Source organism: Panthera pardus, unplaced genomic scaffold (assembly GCF_024362965.1).
Source record: "Panthera pardus isolate Hobbes unplaced genomic scaffold, ASM2436296v1 HiC_scaffold_6, whole genome shotgun sequence".
In the NCBI taxonomy this organism is placed as follows: Eukaryota; Metazoa; Chordata; class Mammalia; order Carnivora; family Felidae; genus Panthera; species Panthera pardus.
Window position 1 is genome coordinate 37,836,385 of NW_026526991.1, and position 22,900 is coordinate 37,859,284.

Here is a 22,900-nt window from a genome sequence, read left to right on the forward strand (position 1 = left end):
AAGAATATCTGCCTTTATCTTAAAAGAGTAGGAAAACATTGCGTTTTAACCAAAGTGGTGTAACTATTTTTGCCTTTCAAAAATGCCATGTAGTTTACTATGTGGATAGATGACGAGACAGGGTTGATCCAGTTTCAAATACACTAGTTAAAGGGCTATTACAGTATAGGGGATACTTTATAGGGGATAGTTTCTGAGAACCTGAGTCATGATGTTTTCTCTGGAGATTGTAAGAAAGTGGATAGATTTGAGCGCCATTTAAGAAAGAATATGCACTGGACTTGGTGATGGGTGGAACATGGGCTGGGAGATAAAAGAGAGAAAGAAAAACAGGTATAAAAATTAGCCTATAGATTTCTGGTTAGTGTAGTTTCTGGTTAATGTAGTGTAGTGTAGTTTCTGTTAGTGCAGAAAGAAAAACAGGTGTAAAAATTAGCCCATAGATTTCTGGTTAGTGTAGCGGAGTTTCATTGGGACAGACGACAAAAGACTATTAAAGAAAGAAGATGATGTTGAATACAATGAGTCCATTTTGGGATGTTGACTTTAAGATACCACTGGGATCTAGAAGAAAGGATGGCCACAGTGGCACTTCCCGAATGGCAGAATAAGGATTTCTGAAAATTTGCCCCCCGTAAGAACAATGAGAACACTGGCAACAATTGTCAAAATCAACTTTTTTAAAACTCTGGAAATCAAGCAAAGGCTTACAATGATTACAGGAGTTTTCATGTAAGGAAGATGGTTGAATCACAACAGTGAGCTCTGTGGCACTTTAATTTGCCTTACTCCCATCACCCTGTTCCCAGCTGCTCAGTAGCACTGAAAACCCACAAGCTAACAATCAGCACCCATCAGCCACTGGAGGGAACAGAGTGGGTTTGGACCTTCCTAAAGCCCCATCCCCAGAGAAATGTTGCTATTTGGTCTTTCTAGCAGCAAAGAAGGTATAGTTCTCTTCTTAGGGCTTGCGTTTAGTTGACATAACTCAGAACTCCTTCTCTGTTTGTCTTATATCCATTGCATTCATGGAAAATGGTTACTAGTAATTATTTAACATTACAGTTGCTTTAGGCAGCAATACCAGTTGTAGCTAAGAAATAAAAATCACAATCTCAACAAGGCAAATGGGGTAATGACATGTCCCCTGGGGGATTTGAAAGGGTCCAGCATATTTCTGGAAATCCAGAAGGACATGCTCACCTGCGAGGCTGTGCATATACCCAGGAATGACTTGAGAAGGCTCTAGTCTCTCACCTTTGGCTGATACTGATGCTCTGCCCAAGAAAGAAGTAGTGACTAAGGCAGAGTTTAACTGCATAATGGGGCATTGAAGGCATATCCCAGCATACAGGGCCCGTCAAGAAAGACTGAATGACTTAGTGGTTCAAGGCCTCTAAGGAAATATTTGTCTAATCGCTAGCTGATCACTAAGTTAATTGAGAAAAGTCCTCATTGGCTGCACATAACAAAGAACACAGGTGGAAATAGCTCAGGTAAGTCACTAAACAAATAACTTTGTCAGTGAAGTTGCAAAGTGGTGCAGCCATTTTGGAAAACACCTTGGCAGTTTCTAAAATTCTTAAAGGTAGAGTTACTTTAAGATCCAGCAATTCCAGGGGCGCCTGGGTGGCGCAGTCGGTTAAGCGTCCGACTTCAGCCAGGTCACGATCTCACGGTCCGTGAGTTCGAGCCCCGCGTCAGGCTCTGGGCTGATGGCTCAGAGCCTGGAGCCTGTTTCCGATTCTGTGTCTCCCTCTCTCTCTGTCCCTCCCCCGTTCATGCTCTGTCTCTCTCTGTCCCAAAAATAAATAAACGTTGAAAAAAAAAAAAATTAAAAAAAAAAAAAAAAAAGATCCAGCAATTCCATTCCTAGATATATGTCCAAGAGAAATTGAAAATCTATGTTTATACAAAATTCATACATAAACATTCATAGCAACATTATAATAGCAAAAAATTGGAAACAACACAAATATTCATCAACTGAAGAATGGATACAAAAATATGGTGTATCTATATAAGGGAATATTATTTGTCCATAAAAGGGACTGAAGTATTGATACCTGCTAGAACATGGATCATCTCGAAACATCACGGTAAGTGTACAAAACTAGACACAAAATTATTCCATTTGTATTAAACTTCCAGAATAGGTAAATCTAGAGAGAGAAAAGATTTGTGATTTCTAGGAGCTGGGGGGAAGTGGGAATAGGGAGTGAAAGCTTCTGGATATGGTGTTTTCTTTTGGGGTGGTGAAAATAGTCTAAAATTATATAGAGGTGAAGAATGTACAACTATGTGAAAATATTCAATTGTACACTTGAAATGGATGAATTTTATGACGTGTGCATTATAACTCAATAAAGTTGTTACAAAAAATAAAAAGGATGGAATGATAACTTTCAATGTTTGGTGTTTATAGGAAAGATAATAACTTTGGATGCAAGGGTATAAAGTTTTCCTTAAATTTTTAATATGTTTAGGGGCATCTGGCTGGCTCAGTCAGTTAAGTATCTGACTTCGTCTCAGGTCATGATCTCACCGTCCGTCCGTGGGTTCGAGCCCCATGTCGGGCTCTGTGCTGACAGCTTGGAGCCTGGAGTCTGCTTCGGATTCTGTATCTTCCCCTCTCTCTATCCCTTCCCTGCTTGCGCTCTGTCTCTCTCTCTCTCTCTCTCCTTCAAAAATAAATAAACATTAAAAAATTAAGAAAAATTTTAATATGTTGTTCAGTGGAAAGTTTCATCATTGTCTTCATTTAGGTTGCAATAACAGAAACACCATAGACAAAATATATTTCTCACTGTTCTAGAATCTGGGAAGCCCAAGATCAAGGCACCAGCAGACTATGTGAAGGACCACTTCCTGGATCTTCTAACCGGTTCTCATAAGGTAGAAGGGGCAAAGGAGTTCTCTGGGGTCTCTTTTATAAGGACACTAATCTCATTTGTGGGAGCTTCAGCCTTGGGACCAGATCACCTCCCAAAGGTTGCATATCCAAAGGCCATTACATTGGGGATTAGGATTTAAACATGTGAATTTGGGGGAGACACATTCAGTCCATAGCAATAATGAAGTTACAGAGCACAATTTTTAAAAAGAATATAAAAAATAAAGTAGGGGAGATAAGGGCCCTAGGGACTAAACAAAGAGGTGGTTGAAGAAAACATCTCAGAGACATTGCATGTATGTCCCTGGTTTATATTGCCGTAAAGCTATCATGTCAGAGAAAGTAAATATGTCCAAAGTAACTTTGAAACTGGGCAAGAAATATTATTAAGATAAAAGGAGCTCACTAAGGAGATTAAAACATATGGTCCTTTCCTGTTGTTTCTTAAACTTCCAAACTTTACAAAGGCATTTGGATGATAGAACAAAGCATAAAAACAGAAAGAAAACTGAAAGGAGCCATTCACAGTAATTGAAATAGCCCAATGTAAAATGCAAATTGTCTTTAAGGCACTGGTTCTGTGCTTTGAGAATGCTTGAAGGTTTTTTAAGAGGAGCTGGAGATGGGCACGATTTATATGGATAAACAAGAGATTTAAATAAAAAAGAAACAACATTACTTTCCACTTATGTGGTACATTCAAACCACTCCTCAGATCTGAGGGCCAATTATATACATATATAAGAAAAGCTAAAGAAAACATTTGAGTGTGTTCTTTTTGTGAGAAATACATTGTAACTACAAATCAACCTCTGCATCGATCCTCATTGTCTTATATAATTACAGCATTTCTATCTGCTTTGTCCACATTACAGTCTTATTCAAAATAGTGTTCATATCAATACAGTTCCTCTTGGCCAGCTAACCTGCTGGCATTTAAACAATTTCCGGCCTTGAATATTAATCTCAGAATTATTAACAAGGAAGATTGGGGAGGTGATAGGTGAATTCACTTTTGAACAGTGGATGAAAAGCTGATATGGTCCAGGGTACGTCTTTAAAAGCAGCTTTTTGAGAGGTGGAGATAGGGCCGAAAGAAAGAGAGGTGGGCTTTGAAATCAAGCTCATGAGGGAAAGTGGCCTGTGTATTGATTCTCTATTCTTAGAGAGTAGTATCTTCTTCGTAGAGATACAGGAAAGATTAAGTAAAATGATGTTAGAATTAAGACATCAGGAAGTTCCTGGAGAAACATTTTACTCTGCCTGACTCAAGTATTTGTCAGTGGGCTGCAGGTTATAAGGAAATTCAAATTTTATCTGCCACTTCCTTCTTGCCTTTGTTCCCCACATCACTATGGAGGGGAGGGTGATTTGGGGGCTCCAGGAAACTGAGTCTATAGGTTTTTGGAGATTAGGCTATTAATAGATTGCTTTTTCTTGTAATTTAGTAAGGTGTTTGTAAACTGATGGAGACTCTATCAGTTTAACCATTTGCTTTCTGTCCTTTCCTTTGTCCTTAGGCAGCCAGAAGTGCCTGAGGAAGGTCACATGTATCCCACCCTTGGGGGGAGGGTTAATGCCAGCTTGTGCTTGGCCCTCAGCTTGCCTTATGGTCCCTCATCAACTATATTTGCCCCTCACATGTGAATAATACCTGAATGTTGACAAGTGTTTCATATTTACGTAGGATGTGGTCTGGTCTTGCTATCCTACAAAGGAAAGTTAGGTACAGAGTCGCAACAGTGGCACATATTATAGCAAATTTTCATTAATATAATTTTCATTCCTCCCTTCCAGCTCATAGGTGTCATGAGATCAGTGTATCTTCTTCCTCATCCATTGGTCTCCTAAATGCACTATGCGATCTCTGGTAGGCTGCAATACAGAATGCATATTGGTTCAGTGACTGAGATATTCAGACTAGGTATGCTTTCAGCAGGAAAGGGTACAGTCTGCCCTTACACTGGCAGAGGCAGGGGCTCTCCTGACTGCTCTACCAGGCAAAAGCTCAATGGAGGTAATGGTGACAAAGAGGTAGAAGTTTAAGTAACTGGAGTTACAGAACGTGTGTGTGTGTGTGTGTGTGTGTGTGTGTGTGTGTGCAGAGTGAATAATGGACCCCACAGCTTTCAGACAGAGCACCTAGAGAAACCATTCCTTTGGGAATTCTAGCTGGGGTTGGATATGCTGTTGAAACTTGGTGAGCTATCATACTATGGGGGGGCTTTTTGGCCAAGCAGCTGAAAACGTTTTATGCAGAAGGAGTGACGTGGGAGGTCTCAGTGCAGTGGAGTTATAGTATAGGTACTTTTGAGGTGGATTTAGAGCCTAACCCTTATTTCATGGCATTAATGCCTAAGAGCACGAGCCTGATTCCTGTTCAGCGGGGCCTCAAAAAGGTATTGACAGACTGGAAAGATAGATGCAAGCAGTCAAGGTCCTCTCCATACTTTTTCCAAGAATAGTATGCATGTCCAGCTGTGCACGCAAGATTTAACTTAAAATCCTGTAAGCATTTACCTACTGTGTGCCAGGTGACATTTTATCTTGTTACCTCCTCCCAGGAAACAATTTATTTATATTCATTAGGTTTGCAGAGGCTGATTTATTAAAACAGAATGGACTAAATCCTTCAGGCAAACAGAAACATTTTATAATTCTCATCCATCATTTGCTCTCTATTAGGATTTTTATAGTTTTCAAGTCAGGAGGAATAGCGAACACATTTACTACATGCCAGACACCGTTGCAAACAGCTTATACAGATTATCTCCTTTGACCTTCACACCAGCCTATTCCATAGGTACAATTATAATCCAATTTTACAGATGTGGAAACAGAGCAAGAGACACTGTCATTTAACCAAGGTCACACAGGTGCTAAGTGATGGCTCTAGGATTCAAAGTCTGTGGGCTGATTTCAAGGGAGGGACGCTTAAACTGCGGCCACACTGTCTCCCGGCACCAAGTCGCTAGCTACCTGAAGGTTTCAACTTTGGTTTTAAGTTTAGCATGGTAGTCCTCAGATTTTAATGCATTTAAGAATTAGGGCATAAGGGGTGTCTGGGTGGCTAGTTGGTTGAGTGTCCGACTTCAGCTCAGGTCATGATCTCACGGTTTGTGAGTGTGAGCCCTGAGCCGGGCTCTGTGTTGACAACTCAGAGCCTGGAGCCTGCTTTGGATTGTGTCTCCCTCTCTCTGCCCCTCCCTAGCTTGTGCTCTGTCTGTCTCTCTCTCAAAAATAAATAAACATTAAAAAAAAAAAAAAAAGAATTAGGGTATAGACCCAAATCAAGTTTTATAGATGATATAAAGGAATTCAAGGACAATTTTTGCCTTACTAGCTGACTTGAGAATTTAACCCTGGCAAGAAGCAATCTCACTGTAATGTGCAAGATCATAGCCAGCCTGTGAAGTAAATGTAATGTAAGTAGAAGCCAGCCCTCCCTAATAGGGTGCTTGGACATGCTAACTATTGATAACTTATCTATTTGGGCCTAGGCATTTTTTAGGTACCATTAGTGTGCCTGCGGTATTACAGTTAGTATATGAAATGCAAAATGTAAAATAAGTACTTAGAAATGTATTTTTATTGACATGGCCCTGTTTGAATGGCTCAGAGTGGGGCTTGGCCCAGCAGCGGAGGGACGTTCTAGGCTGCCGGGCGCAGCTTGTCAGCCCCGGGGCAGGGCTGGGGTGCTGTGGTACCAAGAGACGCCGGTATTTAAGACATGATGGCATGTGAAGCCCAGAGTGTTAAAAAAAGAACTTATTGTGATACTATGGAGGCCTATTCCACCGGTCTTCCTAGAAAAAGGGTCTCTAATTTTACTAATAAGAACATGAAGGAGGGAGGTTAAGAAATCTCCAAAACAGTTGGCTGCTTACATAAATAGAACAGTTGGACAAGCTGTGAAAAGCCCAGATAAACTACGTGAGGTGATCTATCGCAGAAAGTGCATCATCCTTTTCCAAATCTTTGTTACAGAAAAAAGCAGTCCCCTAGAAGTGCGGGCTGCGACACGGCAAATAAAATGAACTGGCTTGTGCAGGCCACCCACCTGAAAAATTACGCCATGATAGTCGAACATACTTGCTTAACTCCAGTGATTCTGGTTCTTCACAGACAGAAAGCCCATCATTAAAATATAGTGGGTTTTTCTCTGAGGTTTCTCAGGACCATGAAACAATGGCACAGGTTTTGTTCAGCAGGAATAGCTTTAGCGTTCTGGAAAAAGAGAAGTATAAGTGAGCTTGTAGCTTATTTGGTAAGGATAGAAGACCTTGGAGTTGTCATGGATTGCCTTCTTGTGCTCACCAATAGTTTACAGAAGGAAAAACAATACATCTCACTTGGCTACTGTGTAGATTTGTTACCTCTAGTCAAGTCCCTACTTAAAAGCAAATTTGACAAATATAGAATAGTTGCTTTAAATTGGCCTCAGGCAGAAATAAAAAGGTGGTGGTCAGAAATATCATCCAAATCAGAAACTATAAATGATGGACATATTCAGATTTTAAAGCAACAATTAAGTGGTCTATGGGAACAGGAAAATCACCTTACTTTGCTTCCAGGATATACTGGTAACATAGCCAAGGATGTAGATGCTTATTTATTGCAGTTGCATTGAGACACAGTCTACTATAAAGAGCATTTGATTATTTAAAATGTCCCCAGACTAAGATTAAAAAAAAAAAAAAGTCTCATCTGAGAACTGTGAATTGCGCAAGAAATTGAAACCTTTTTTTTTCCTTAAAAAGCCACATACGAAACCACTAATGAAACCCTAACAATCTACGTCACACTGAAGTGGAAAAATATACAAAAGGAGCAGCTTCAACTTCAATGAGGTGAAAGTGCACAGTGAAGACTGTGGCCTTTGCTGCATTTGGGAGTAATATGGTTATTTGGTAACATTGTTCAAGAGCTACTGGGTCTTAATGCAATCCTGCATAAGAATATAATTCATGCTAGGGGTGCCGGGGTGGCTCAGTCAGTTAAGCGTCCGACTTCAGTTCAGGTCATGATCTCAGTTTGTGAGTTTGATCCCCGTGTCAGGCTCTGTGCTGACAGCTCAGAGCCTGGAGTCTATTTCAAATTCTGTGTCTCTCTGGCCCTCCCCAAGCTCGTGCTCTGTCTCTCTCTCTCTCAAACATAAACATTAAAAAATTGTTCTTAATAAAAAAAAGAATATCATTGATACTATGTCAGAAAGAAGACAGGACTTATTACTAGGAATCACAATGACCAATCATTGTGACTTTTTTGAAGATTGTGTTTTATAAGAAAACACTTAAATGTGTGCAGCCATTTTCTTATTTTGAAAAGATTTTGCAAGTTTAAACTGTCATAGGAAATAATCAATACTAAAAATCTGTTGTCCACACTGAGATACTGCGTATACAAAATGCCTTAATTACTAATAAGCCAATGTGTATGATATGAATATCTGTTTAAAAAATTAATACCAACCATGCTTCTGGCATGATAAAATTATGGAATTAAATCAGGGGTTTGCAATCAGGTAGAATATTGTTAAAACTTATTCCATACCATTTTTAAAACTTGAGAATATTTTTAGTATCTCTGATTTTTTTTTGCCAGAATCGTGTCATGTATGTATGTGCTATTCCTATATAAAAGGAAAAGATGAATATATATCTGTATGAATGCTTAACTAGAAATGTCCATGTAGTTGGTTAATTTATATTCACTTTTTATTGTATGTAGAGTTCTAATATTTTCAGTTCTGTATCATTTAAGCTTTCTTCATTTGAGTAAACTCACTAAATATTTCTAAAAAAAAGAAATGTATTTTTGTCAATATCGCCTTTTCAAGCAAGCCTTAATCACTCTTCATTAATTTATTCACTCATTTGTCCCTTTACTCTTTCTCTCCTTTCTTTCCATCTATTCATAATTCATTTGTTACTATGTGCTGGGTATGTGGACCAAACAAAGCAAAATAAAATAAAACTCAAACATGCTCAGCTTATGCCCTTCAAATGACTAAGAACCAGCTACCTTTCTCAGTAGTGCCTTCCCTCCTAGGAACATGCCTGGGTGCCTGGGTGGCTCAGTCAGTTAAGCATCTGACTCTTGATTTATGATCTCATGGTTTGTGGGTTCCAGCCCCAAAACTGGCTCTGCACTGATGGTGCAGAGCCTGCTTGGTATTTCCTCTCTCTTTCTCTCTCTACCCTTCACCTGCACATTTTCTCTCCCTCAAAAATAAATAAATAAATGAATTAATTAATAATAAATAAATAAGAAACACGCCAAATATTAATCAGTGGAACTAGGCCTTTTGCCTAAAGCCATAGAAAAATTTAAGATGCATAGAATTATGTCTTGATACTTATATTTTAGAATTCTAATGGATAAAATTGCGGCAAAATAAGAGGATTAAAATAATCTCTTTTGAATTTGGTACATGTATTTGCTTGTCATCATAACACTTTCTTTTATTGCTAAATAATAGAAATAATGTGTTTAGCTCTTAAAAACGTCCATCTGTTATCAAGCTAGGATATCTGTATTCTATTCTATGCAGTTATCTGTATTCTATTTTTATGTTTCCACATTTAAAATTTCTTTAGTAAGAATTCCTGGATTTTAATTTCTAAATGTTCCAACATTACAAATAGAATTACAAAGTTTGATGCCCAAATGCTATTCTGTCCAAAAGAAAATTTCTAAGTCATGAATATTACCAGAATATTATTAAATGAATCTTGTGAGAAGAATCCAGGCCAATAGGATGAGGAAGTTCAACCTACATCTGATTCTGAAGGAAACACATTTATATTCCCTCAATGCAATAAAGTGATGCCCATTGGAAAAGATCTCCGTTAGTGGAGACAAGGATATTGTCAAGTTTTAGAAAGACATCTTAATATATTTAAAATTTTATGATGAACTTGTAGTTTGTATATCCAGGAAAATGAATGTATGACTCACGTTTTCCATATAGATAAAACAACGATCAAAATCACTGATAAGTTTATGAACAAATATATAAGCTTTTTTACTGTAGAATATACACAGTTTTGTAAAACTTAAAAAACAATTTTAAGTGATTGTTTTTAAAAAAAATTTTTTTTAACGTTTTATTTATTTTTGAGACAGAGAGAGACAGAGCATGAACGGGGGAGGGGCAGAGAGAGAGGGAGACACAGAACCGGAAGCAGGCTCCAGGCTCTGAGCCATCAGCCCAGAGCCCGATGCGGGGCTCGAACTCACGGACTGTGAGACCGTGACCTGAGCCGAAGTCGGACGCTTAACCGACTGAGCCACCCAGGCGCCCCTAAGTGATTGTTTTTTTATCAAAATAGGCATTTTCTGACAGAGAACTTAAATTGTGAGGTGGGCAAGGTAATGACAAGTTTTTTTTAATTTTTAATGTTTATTCATTTTTGACAGAGACAGAGCATGAGTGAGGAGGGGCAGAGAGAGGGAGACATAGAATCTGAAGCAGGCTCCAGGCTCTGAACTGTCAGCACAGAATCCGACATGGGACTCGAATCCATGAACCATGAGATCATGACCTGAGCCAAAGTCAGACACTCAACTGACTGAGCCACCCAGGGACCCCCATACAATTTTAAACATGTAAGTGATGACAAAGGCCTATAAATTTAATTTGACTGTTTCACTAAACCACCTAATAAAATTTGGAACCCAATGGAATGTTCTTTTCCAGAGCTCTCTTTTAAAGGTGAAGAGACAAAAGAAAAGTAAGTTTTGTTTATTCCTTTTTTTAGTAATTTTTGCATTTAATAAGCATGACAATTTACAGTTCACAAAAGGTTGTTTTATATTTCTCTTTGCCACCTTAACTTCATCAAGATTTGTGTGTTTCCAAACTGAACAATGGAATGTCTTAAAATATAGACATTTGGAAAGGTAATATTAATATCAATAAAAAGGATAAAAATAAAAGCAAACATAGAAGTGGAAATTTGAAGAATGACAGCGTGAAGAAAAGAATACATTAGTAGATGGAAAGAAAAATGTAGCTATTTTTTAATTTACATAAATATTGACTTTCTGAATTAGCAAAGTAAACAATGTTGATAGTAATCTGAAGTCTCAAATTTAAAGACAATGTCAACATGAAATTGATGATAATTAGGTAGTAGTATCCTAGTACATTATTATAGTATAATCAACATCTAAATCACATTGTAAAGATGAGGACTCAGATAATATGAAAGCCAAATTATTGAAACTGTGTATTTGAAGTCAAAAGTTCTTTCTTAACAGGGAAGAAATTTCTATAGTCATTGAGTAGGTGGATCCCAGAGGACTAGAAAACTACTAAAAGAGAAAAATGACCTGTCAGATAATAATTAAAATTACCTGCAGGCTTAGCATTGGTGATATACCACAATCTTTAGAATGCCATGGAGACATCTAGTAAAATACCTCTTTCTTCATAAAATCTATTTTTCAAAAGGTTACTTGATAATATTTTCCATGAAACTGTATTTCCAACTCTATATTGAAAATGAATAGATGAATGGCATTTTCTTTATTTTGAAACTGTCTTGAAAGTCAACTTTATGGAATATATTTCTTCAATAACCCAAGGAGTTAGGGGAGGAAAAAAATCAGACATGGGATGTAAATAATAACAAGTGAAGAAAATCTAACAAGTATAGAGATGAAGGAAAATTGAAGGGCAGAAATATAAATGCTGTAATTTTATCTCCACTTTTTCTCCTGAATGATGTTGAATGCAACAATTAACCTGGCACTAACCTCCACCTACACTTCCCATTGACTCAATGGGAGCTCTTTACAGAGCTACAATTATGAGCTGCACATAATACAAAACTGCTACCTTGCTCATTTACCATCTCTCCTATTCTTTAAATATTTTATCTCATCTACTAACATGAAGGTTCCACTGACGTCAAGTGCAGATATTTTGTATCTTAAGAGCTATAATGTTTATATACATCCCATATGAAAATGAAAGATAAATCTCATGTCTTTGCTTAAGATATGTCTTACACACATGAATCTTTGTCTTATATAACCACTTGTCTGAAGACAAATGGCAATCACTGTGCACTAACACATTATGATGCTGGAAGTCTCTGGTAGGAATGTTGTCCAAATAAAGACTTGGGGTAAGGAGAGGAAGATTTCTCCTACCTGATAACATAACCTCTACAGGCTCAGTGACATGTTCCATTTTTTCCCGGGTTTTGTCTCTAATCTAAAAATTGGTGTTAATAGTAATTGTAACAAGAACGACATAAGTAACTCCGTGTATGCGCCGCCATTTAAATCTCTATAGCTATTCTCTCTCCTCGCCTAGTTCATTTTCTTCAAAACATTTCGACTGAAGGAACATATCATGATTTCAAAACTCATCTGGGAATGAAGAGGTTTCCTCGATAATTTCCTAAAGCCTTTCTTAATGAGCATCTTATCCTCGGTGTAATACCATATTTTGTTTATATCCTATCCACATTAAAATTTCTCATCTCCCAATAAAGAAAATGGTAGTCAGTGCCATCAAACCAATGAATCGAGCTATAGTTTGGTGTAAAGGTCTGTATCTATAACCTCAGAATGGATTTGTTGTCTTCAAATGTGACGTGGCTAGAACATCCCTCACTGATATGGATAATTTTGACTGTTTTATCCAATTTAGAACTTGTAATCATTTTTCTGTAATAAATCTTAATATACTATTTCAAGAAGAGCCACATATGACTTTCTCACTCAAAAAGCTCTAAGGGCCTTCTGAATAAATTCTAAGTCCTGAGAGTGACTCCCAAAGCCTTCTGCAGTGCCATTCCCCTTCCCTGCCAGTTTCTTTCTCGTCTTAACATTTGTTTACTTCATGTCTTCCATGTTCTAGTAAAGTGAACTGTTTCAACAATAACACGCAAGCCATTGTTTCCTGACTCCATTTACATGCTCTGTCAGTTTAAGTAAAATGTCTTCTGATTCTATCTCCATCTAAAAAAATCCTCCTATTTTTAGATACCCAGCATAAATGCCATCTCTTCTATAAAGCCTTCCATGTTCCACATAATGCTTTGTTCATATGTCTTGTATGTTGCATTTACCACACACTACCCTGTTGTGCATATAGTTGTAATCTCAAATTTAATCTCTCTGGATCTCATTTACCACTGTTGGTTAGATTTGATGTTCTTTACCATCTTTTATGGCTCAAAAATATCATTATATTTTATTTTGACTCTAGAGAAACACAGTGGATGCAACTTGTTCAATTATATATATGTCAATATCAATGTTGTCTTTTTTAAAAATAATTAGATTGCTTTCTCTCTGGGTAGACCAAATAGAGTACCGGCACATGTATTTACTAAGTAAAAGCACTTAATCTTAAGGAAAAAGAAATCAGCTTCAAACAAATATTTTAGTAGGCCTAGTATAATTTACAAAGTGTTAATAATAAAAAATATAGGATTAGTATGTATTGCTTCAGACAAACGATGGCCCTCCCTATTGGAAACTCCTGGCCAGAAAGTGCGCCAGAGTTGAGTGTTCCCTCCAGACATGTTTATTCAGTCAGATAGTCATGATGGAAAGATGACTTTCACAAGATTAGTTCAGTGCTATAGGAAGGAAATAAGGACACTAAACAATGGCTAAACCATAAACTAAAGAATGTTATGATCTACTTTGAAGAACATTAAAGAGAGTAATTCACAAAGCCATTCAGAGTCCACAGTTTGGCACTTAAGGGATTCGAGATCAGAAGACCTTACAGACCCAGTCATTATCAGTGAATGCAGGAGAAAAATCCCTCTAAGACTGACTGAACCTGGACCTATATCCACTTTTATCAACTCTATAAAATAGTTGCTTCAGATAGTCTCTACTCTTCCCAGACCGACTTTTATCTCAACAGATGGGCTTGTTTCCTACATCATTGAAATCATAGAAGCCTTGCAGTGGGAGCTTTGCCAATCACTTCACAAACTCTACAAACCTGCCTGCAACAGCTTCTATTCTCTTCTCTTATCAAGACCTATCTTGCCACCTATTGTCTGGATCCCTCTTACCTTCTCCTGCCCTCTTGATAACCATATGCTACCTTTTATTGTTTCTCCTGTATCTTCAACCTTCCATCCCTGGTAGCTACTTCTCCCTTAAAAGTATTTAAATATGCTCAAGGATTTCCCTTAACACACCATAAATATTTCATCTTTGGAGAAGTTTTTTCTGAATCCCCAGATTGGTTTAGGTTATAGACTCTCATTGCACCATGTACTTTCCTTAATAGCATTTATAACTTTTTAAATTGAGAAATAATTCAATAAATACCAATTAATTCCAGTAGGGTACTTGTTGTCTTAAAAACTGCTTTATCATCAAGGCTTAGCACATGGTAATCACTTGACATGAAACCACAGAATGAATGAATGTATTTTCCTCTCTCTCTCTCTCTCTCTCTCTCTCTCTCACACACACACACACACACCCTTCTGAAACAAATGGCTTGCATAAGTACTTGTAATAAAATTTTCTCCTAAGCTTTAAAAGAAGCACCAATATGTTGATCGTTTTAGTATTTGCAGAGTGGTATAGGAAGGTGTGGTAGAGAGAGAAAAGAGGAAAGAGTCCGTGGTGGTGGTCACTGTTTACTCTGAATTGCCCATATACACGGACACCCATTCCCTTGGGAGGCCTTCCCCTGTATTTTCCAGGGATCAGGGAAAACAAGTGCCACTGCTTATTAAAACCACTGTATACAAAAGTATGCCTTACATTAAAGCTCCCCATTCATTTTTCTGTATCATCTCTTTAATATATAATTATTTGTGATAATGTATGACAGCAATTCATTTGCAAAGTTCAAAACTAACTTTAGTATAGAAATTCAAGAGTGAATATTTATGTACACACATACATATACATGCAACATACACACACACGGTTAAAGTGGAAACCAAATAGAGATTAAAATAAAAATACTAGTAGTCTTTTAGGATAGAGATGATTTTTGTAACTCTGTATAAATACCTATTTGACACTGATTGTAGTTGCAATAAATATAAGACCAGTAGAGAGCACTGCTTGCACTAAATTTTTAAATATTCTTTCGAATACTAACTAGTAACAACATTTAATGAAAGGATATTATTTTTCATCTTAAATATTACTTATGTTTTTCTCCAATTAATAATCAATGTGTTCTTTTTATTTGAAAAATAAGGTACTTAAACATCTCCTTTTGTTTTCATGGTGTTCCTATCTCATTTCATTTGGTGGAAATAGAAAAATCAATTAAAAAAAACATCTAAAAGTGTATTTTTAAGTTTTTAATTTTCACTTGTTTTAGACATATACACTGTCAGCTTCTTAGGTGAAAATTATGGTAATCATCATTGACTTTCTGAATTGCTGGATGGTGCATCATACCACATATTTTAGACAGAATAATGGACATCAGTCTTTGGCAACTAATTTTTTTAAATCACTTTGTCATCTTAGGTTTCAAAAATTCAATTAAATATAACATTTCTGTAGCTAAGAGGTATCAGCTGGTGTATGATAGAATGTTAATGGAGCAGGAATAAAATAGTCACAGGTATTATAATCTGGAAGCATATCATTGAGAATGGCCACATTTAGCATTGGATTATACAAAAGTACAAAGCTTTCACTGAGTGGAATCTATGTTCATAATGATGATATAAATAACAAAGATTGTCAATTGTAGCACTGTTTGACATAGAAAAAAAACTAGAAAAAACCTGGAAGAATAGCTGTAAAAGCCTATTTCAATGGAATTTTGTGAAGTACTTAAGAAATGTTATATATATCTATATGGATTGCTATGAAAATATCAGTATATAAAATAATCAAGGTGTAAATATGGTGTACAATATAAAGCTATTTGAGCTTTTATTTATTTATTTTGAGAGAGAGAACACGTGTGCATGAATGGGAAAGGGGCAGAGAGAGAGGGAGGAGAAAGAGAATCCTAAGCAGGTTCTGTACTGTAAGCATAGAGCCCACACAGGGCTTGGTCCCACCAACCGTGAGATGATGGCCTAAGCCAAAATCAAGAGTCAGATGCTTAATCCACTGAGCCACCAAGTGCCCCAAAGCTATTTGAGTTTTAAAAAAGATATGTGCATACACATGTGTGTATCTATAGAAATTAAAATATTGTATATAATATTTAATATATGTATAATATATAATATTTAATAAGATACATATAATATAATAATGCAATAATATAATATAATGTGACATAATATGTATAATTTTTGGAAGAATACACCAAAAAAAATCCCTGTTAACATTTATTGCTTGCAATGAGTGAGAGAGATTTTGCAGTACCTTTTGAGAATTGTTTTCCATGTGCATGGTCTTACACTTAAAATTTCAAAACAAAATCACTTGTTAAAAAGAGAATACAGAAACCATATAAAATATTTAATAGTTTATTTACTTGTCCTAGACGAACGGTAGAGATTTGTTTACTCTCCCCATTTATCTGCCAAAAATATTTGTTTGGCTTGATTCGCCACTACTGATCAAGGCAAAATTCCAGGTGACAGGAACGTGAAGATATTTGGAATTAAAACCATTTCTATTTGCCTCACTTTTTTCTTATTCTAGTTAAATCCTCAAGAAGCCAAAATACAAGTCATAATTGGATTTATTATGTGGTACATGTTTTGAGTAAGAAGTAAAATTAAGAAATCTTTAAAAAAAGGAAATTTCTCAGAGACACTATTTCAGGAGGCAGATCTACCTTGTAACTACAGACTCTGGAAAAGGCAAAGTGAGATTATAAGTGTCAGAAAGGGCCACTGACATAGGCAAGTGGGTAAGAGTTCATCCAGTACCAGAAAGGCAGGGAAGGCAGAGAAGCTAAAAGGGAGGAACTTAGTTTAAAAGAGCATAATTTGGGGCGCCTGGGTGGCTCAGTCAGATAAGGGTCCGACTTCGGTTCAGGTCATGATCTCGTGGTTTGTGAGTTCGAGCCCCGTGTTGGACTCTGTGCTGACAGCTCAGAGCCTGGAGCCTGCTTCAGATTCTGTGTCTCCCTCTCTCTGCCCCTCCCCCACTTGTGCTCTGTCCCTCTCTCTCAAAAATAAATAAATAAATATTAAAAATAAATAAAAATAAAAAATAAAAGAGCATAATTTAATCCAACTGCTAAATTACAAAAACAAACAAACTAAAAACAAAAACAAAACAAAACAAACAAAGACAAAAAACAAAACCAAAAACTTAATGCTTTGGGTTGGGGTCAGAAATTTAAATGCAAACCAATTAAAATTGTAGCAATTTTTGCTTTAAATTAGAGCACTGGAGGATAAAAATGAGAGTTTTAAGCTCTGTTCTGAATGTGCTGTCCATGCTAATTTTGCATTTTGCTGTTAAGCTTGCTAATTACTGACATATATGTCCCTCAGCACACCTACAATAAATTCTGTTACTAGCCTCAATTACTGTACTGTATCACAATCTGGGAAGAATTCAAGGATGCCCTTTTCATCTGTTTCTCCCTAATATCCTTAATTAATTCCATAGCACCAGAATTAGAGAAAAATAAATAAGTTGAGCTGGATATTTTTTTAAGTCAGGATTGAGGTGTTTTTCAATAAAAACCCATGTAAATCATATTTTAATTGAAGCTGAGAACCTAAACAAACAAACAAACAAGCCTTGGCCACAGTGCCCTCTTCAAGGATCAAGGTAAGAGTGTTCTCTTTTCACCATAGTCAGATTCTCCAACAATACAGATGCCCAATTACAGTGACCATATTCCTCCTTTTTCTTTAGTTTCTCATCAAAAGATCCTGGCCCACTTGGTTAGCAATCCTTTGATTCAAAACCGCAAAGAGTAGCTTCCTGTTCAAAAGTATAACATTTTATGCTAGTCAGCACTCCATCAACTACGGGTAGATTTGTCATTTAAACAAATTTTCTATCAAGTACAATGTGACCTATTTTCTGACCATTCTAAAGTTGACTTACCCCCTGAGGCATATTTCATCACACCTTCCTTTTTTACTTTTTTTGTGGACTTTGTGGTGTGCTGGCAAATGTTTAACTTTCCGGGGTGGGTGGGGGGAGAAGAAAAACAAAACAAAAAACTTCGCATAGAGTATTTGCCAATGCACAGGGTGTAAATGCTCCCACCGTGGCCATTTGTACGTGATGTCACTGAAAGCAATATTGGAATATTATGCACATAATTGGGTCTTGTGAACAGTGCGAACAAGTTTCAGCAGATCACTGTTTGTGGTTGTTACCACTACCTAAGATTACTTGGTATAATGACTGTTTCTTCGTAGTTTATCTGTTTCCCTTCATAAAAACTAAGGTGCATAAGAAAAGGGACGTATCCTATTTTACCATCGAATCTCTCCAGCCATAAAACAGTGCCTGGAGCATAGCAAGGACATAGTAAGCAGTTTTTGTAAAACACGTAATTCTCCACTCAAAATTGAATGTATTAAATGTTAAAAAATGTAACAGTAATAATTGCTTTTATTGAACCTTTCCCAAAGGTTGTGAGTTTTAAACATTTGGAAATATCTCCTAAGTAGATGTGAGAAAGAGATAAGTCCAGTATCCCTTGTAAAAATCATTTTATCTTGCTTCTCTTAAATCTCTTAGGCTTTCTCAGTGGTGTATATATGAGGTTGGGATGCATAAAGAAAAAAAGAAGAAACTTGTGAGCTTTGAATTTAAATTTCATTATAAAAAGATCAGTCACAATTTGCAATTGTGAAAACAGAAAAATGTTCATTTCAAAATGAAACAAAAACATCGTTATATTCAATGAGTTAAATAGGCATAAATAAAATACCCTAGTACCAGAAAGACTTTGGACTTATTATATGTGCCATTGCCTGTGGCAGAATCAGAGTACAAGTTAATTATTATACTTATGATTTGCAGGATAACTGGTAATGTAAAAAAATGCAAATAAGACCGTACCACTGAGGAAAAATTATTCATATTTCAGATTTCTGTCTCTCAAAGTCTTTTTTCGTTTTTTTGGAAAGAAATAAAAAATAATTAGAATTGACTTTTTGTATTTTTATTTCATCTTTAATTTTCTAACATCCAACTCTGAATTAGTAACTCTTCATTTCATTCTGATGCGAGTGATTTTTAATGTAGATGCTACCATACAATGTTTTTTCTTACCTGCATTGTATTGGTACATTTCATTGTATGACGGACACAAAGTAGTTCATAAAAAGGTTCATTACATTTCTGTTAATTAGATTATCTTTCACAACCTGACTGTCAAAGGCCCTCTTTAGGTTTTTCTTTTACTCCAGATTAAATAGCTTTTTTCCCCCAAATATACACCATGTCTGTTCTCCCATCCGTGGTTTTGCTCTCCTGCTTCTGGGAATGCCCTTCTCCCTATCACTGTCTTTTGTAAACCTAATGTTATTCTAGACCCAGTTCAGTCATCAAATCATTCATTCTTTGCACAGCACTTAGTCACTAATTGATCTCTTTCATGTTTGTTTATTACTCTGTTTATTGTCTTTCTCTCTCCTGCAGAATATAAACCAAGTGAGAATAATTGTTTACTGCAATATCCCAGTGCCTAGAACAGTGCCTAGTATATAGCAAGTGCATTAAGCATTTGTTAAATGAACAAAGTAATAATCAAAACAGATCCAAGGATTAAATAAATTTAGTAGGATTCTATATTTATGATGACTAAAAAAACACAAACATTTACATTCCAAAATATAGTTTGGCACTTCATCTTAATCTAGTGTTATTTTGACAAAGCTGTGAGAATCAAGGAAGATAATGTGATATCTTGAATAAGTCAAAAATAATTTTTAACACCTAAGGTTGAAAGAACTCCAGTTTCAAGGTGCTATTTTCCTCATATGAAACTGTGTTTATTATACTCCATTTATAATCTAACTAAACTCATTTTCTTGGTATACTAATTCTTCATGCAAACACTCACTTGGTTTTGTCATATAATTCAAAAAGATTCAATTAAGTGAAACAGACCTTAACATAGGTTTGAAATACTTTTTTAGAAAAAACAGATTTTATATTTCAAAGTAGGTAGTCATTTTAATATTAATCTATATGGATATAGAATGGATTCAGGATCACAATTCTTTTCTCCTTTGACCTAAATTTCTTCCATGCATTCCTCTCTTTGAGGTTAACTCAAGCATAACAAAAAGAGAGAAGAGATATTTTATACATACATTACATATATATATGTTACATATATATAAGTTACATATATATTATACATATTACATAATTACAAATATAATATAAAAGGCTGAATTCCCTAAATCTTCAGTAATACAAAATGAGGTGTAATATTTCTTAGCAGGAAGCACAGGGGCTCTTGAACCTCGGTGCTACTATTCTTAAGCAAGGTGCTTAACCCCTCTGCCCTCAGTTTACTTATCTATAAAATGGGATAACAATACCTACTTTTTTGGACTAAAAAGAGGAGAGAAACCAACCTGGCACTAAGCCTAGCATATAGTAAGTGCTCAATAATCATTTATTGAATTAATGAATTCCACTGAAAACATAGTTACCACACATATACTATACATGATTTAATGAAAGACTGTAGTGATTGTGTAACCCAATAGCTAAGGTACAAGTGTAATTACAGGTGTTTTACAATTCCCTGATTAATACACAATCAACAAAGCAAAAAACATATGAATAGATCAAATATATTGACCTTGATGAAATGCTATGGTTAGTATAGTAGTGATCCAGGCAATTATTCATGAGACCTAAGTATGATCACATCTACTGAAGCAAAAGAAGAGGATAAGGAACTTTTCTTATGTGTCTGCAAGTCTTAAGCAGACACTCAGAAATACTATTGGAGATAGTTATTCATATTCTATAAAAAATAAATCTTAACAGATAATGCAGTGTTTGCTGTTAATTTTCTACACCTACATACACATAAGCTAAGACACTGAACTTGTCCCTATTAGAAATAATAACTAATGAATATATGGTGATTTGTGCTTTCTCTTACTTTTTCTTTTAATCCTTACAAAAGCCCTACAGGGTCAACATAGAGAATGATAGAGCAAATTTTCAATTAGGGAGCTCAAGTTATAAGTACAGAAACACGTTATAAAATGTTTGGTGCTGGGGATATATCAGAAAACAAAAAGACAAAAAACCTAATTTTATAGACCTTACAATCTGGGATTTGTGTGGAAATTGGTACAATTATGGCTTTTAGACTTATGAATCAAGCCACTCAAAAGCATATTCATAATAAACTCTGTTGTTAAAAGAGCTACATTAGTGACCAAGAGATTTGTATGTTCTTTTCATCTTCAATTATTGAATGAGGTTGGATATTTGTGCAAATCCACAGAACATACTCTACTGTTTATTGTGCACAATTAAACTTTTCTCTGTTGTTTGATTTAAGGGATGTGAATAATGATAACCATAGTTGTTGCTTCGTCCTGTCCTTTCTATGCTGCTCGGAGCACTTCATGGAATTCTCACAGCTTGCTCATTTTTTGTCTCCCAACTTGCACTGAGCACTGTCCAGGGAGAAGGCCAACTCTCTTTAATCTCTGCATGGCCAGCACCCAGCATAGTGCTTGCTGGACAGTTCATGTGGGATGTATGTTTGTTGTATGAGTAAATGTATATATACTTTACTGTTTCCAAAGCATGCTCACATGCAGAGTATCATCAGACCTTCACAAAACTCAGTTTGATTGCAGGGTAGAATTACTTCTCTCATTTTACAGAATCTCAGTGAAATGGAAGGTTATTAATTCCTTTGTTTGACAGATGAGGGAAGGGGATCAGTGAGAGATTACATGATTTCTGAAGAGCACATAACTAAGACTTGAATTTCAAGATCAGGGTTCTTTTTTAAACACTAAGTGAAAACATAGGCATTTTGAACTACTATTTTAAGTATGTCTTTAGGATCTATTTGGTGTGTGGCCAGTCATCTTTGACTTGTTTGAATCATTGGTGAAATCTTGCTTTTTTTTTTTTAAATGTAGAAAATGGGATAGAAAAGATCTTCAGAAACCAGTGGTTTCTATAATCCGAAGACAATGAAGTAGATAATATGCAAATATTTTGCTATAAAACAGTGTCTGCCTCTAAGAGTAGATTGCTAGCCAAAACAATTCTGCTTTGTCATAGGGAAGGGGATGGAGACAGCCTTGTCATTTTCAATCCTGAACCCACAGTCATCACCATTCTGCTTATATAAGATTTCTATATGCTCCTTATTTTCTTGATCAGAAAATGAAAGTCCCAACAGTGGCAGGATAGTGAAAACAGTCTGTTGGGGTGAAGGGGTCACAGTCAGTATTTGAAGGTTCTAGTCATGGAATCTTGATCAACTGACTCTAAAATGACCCTTTTAATAGCATCATCTCCCCCTAGACCACAGGCTACATGAAGGCAGGAACTGTCCTGAACCCCCAAGTCAGACCATGGCACAGGGCATGGAACACTCCTAGCTAATTTCCTGTCACACATGCCAATTAATCAGTAAGTGGCAACTCTCAGTAACCACTGACTGACTATAAATTAACCCGACAAACTGCTAGGTACCTGGTACATGTTCTTCAAACCGAGTGGTAGAAATTTCCCTTTGTGTTTTTTGATTCAAAATCATTTTTAAGAAGTTTGTGTTTAAAGTAAGTAATTTTCTAGGCAATACACTCAGATCCTTAATGGAGACCTAATGATGAAACCCTGGCCTTAAGTCAGTTGTCTTATATACTGTTACAAATCAACATTCCAAACGGGGGGGGGGGGGGTACTTTAACAGAAATTAACAGCAACTATAATGAAATCCTAACATTTCTGAACTAGAAGCATTTTGTCTCTAAGGGATGGGATTACCGGATTGACAAATTCTCCGAATCTGGAAAAAAAAAAAAAAAATCCATCTCTCCATCTCCCTCCCTCTCCTCCCCATCCCCTTTCACTCCGCCTCCCCCCCCCCCCCCCCGTTCGGCA

At 36.3% G+C, this 22,900-nt stretch overlaps 1 pseudogene; it reads left to right on the forward strand.

Moving 5' to 3' along the window:
• The first annotated feature begins 6,626 nt into the window (after nucleotides 1–6,626).
• On the forward strand, nucleotides 6,627–7,585 carry LOC109270559 (KATNB1-like protein 1; annotated as a pseudogene).
• Nucleotides 7,586–22,900: the final 15,315 nt, after the last annotated feature.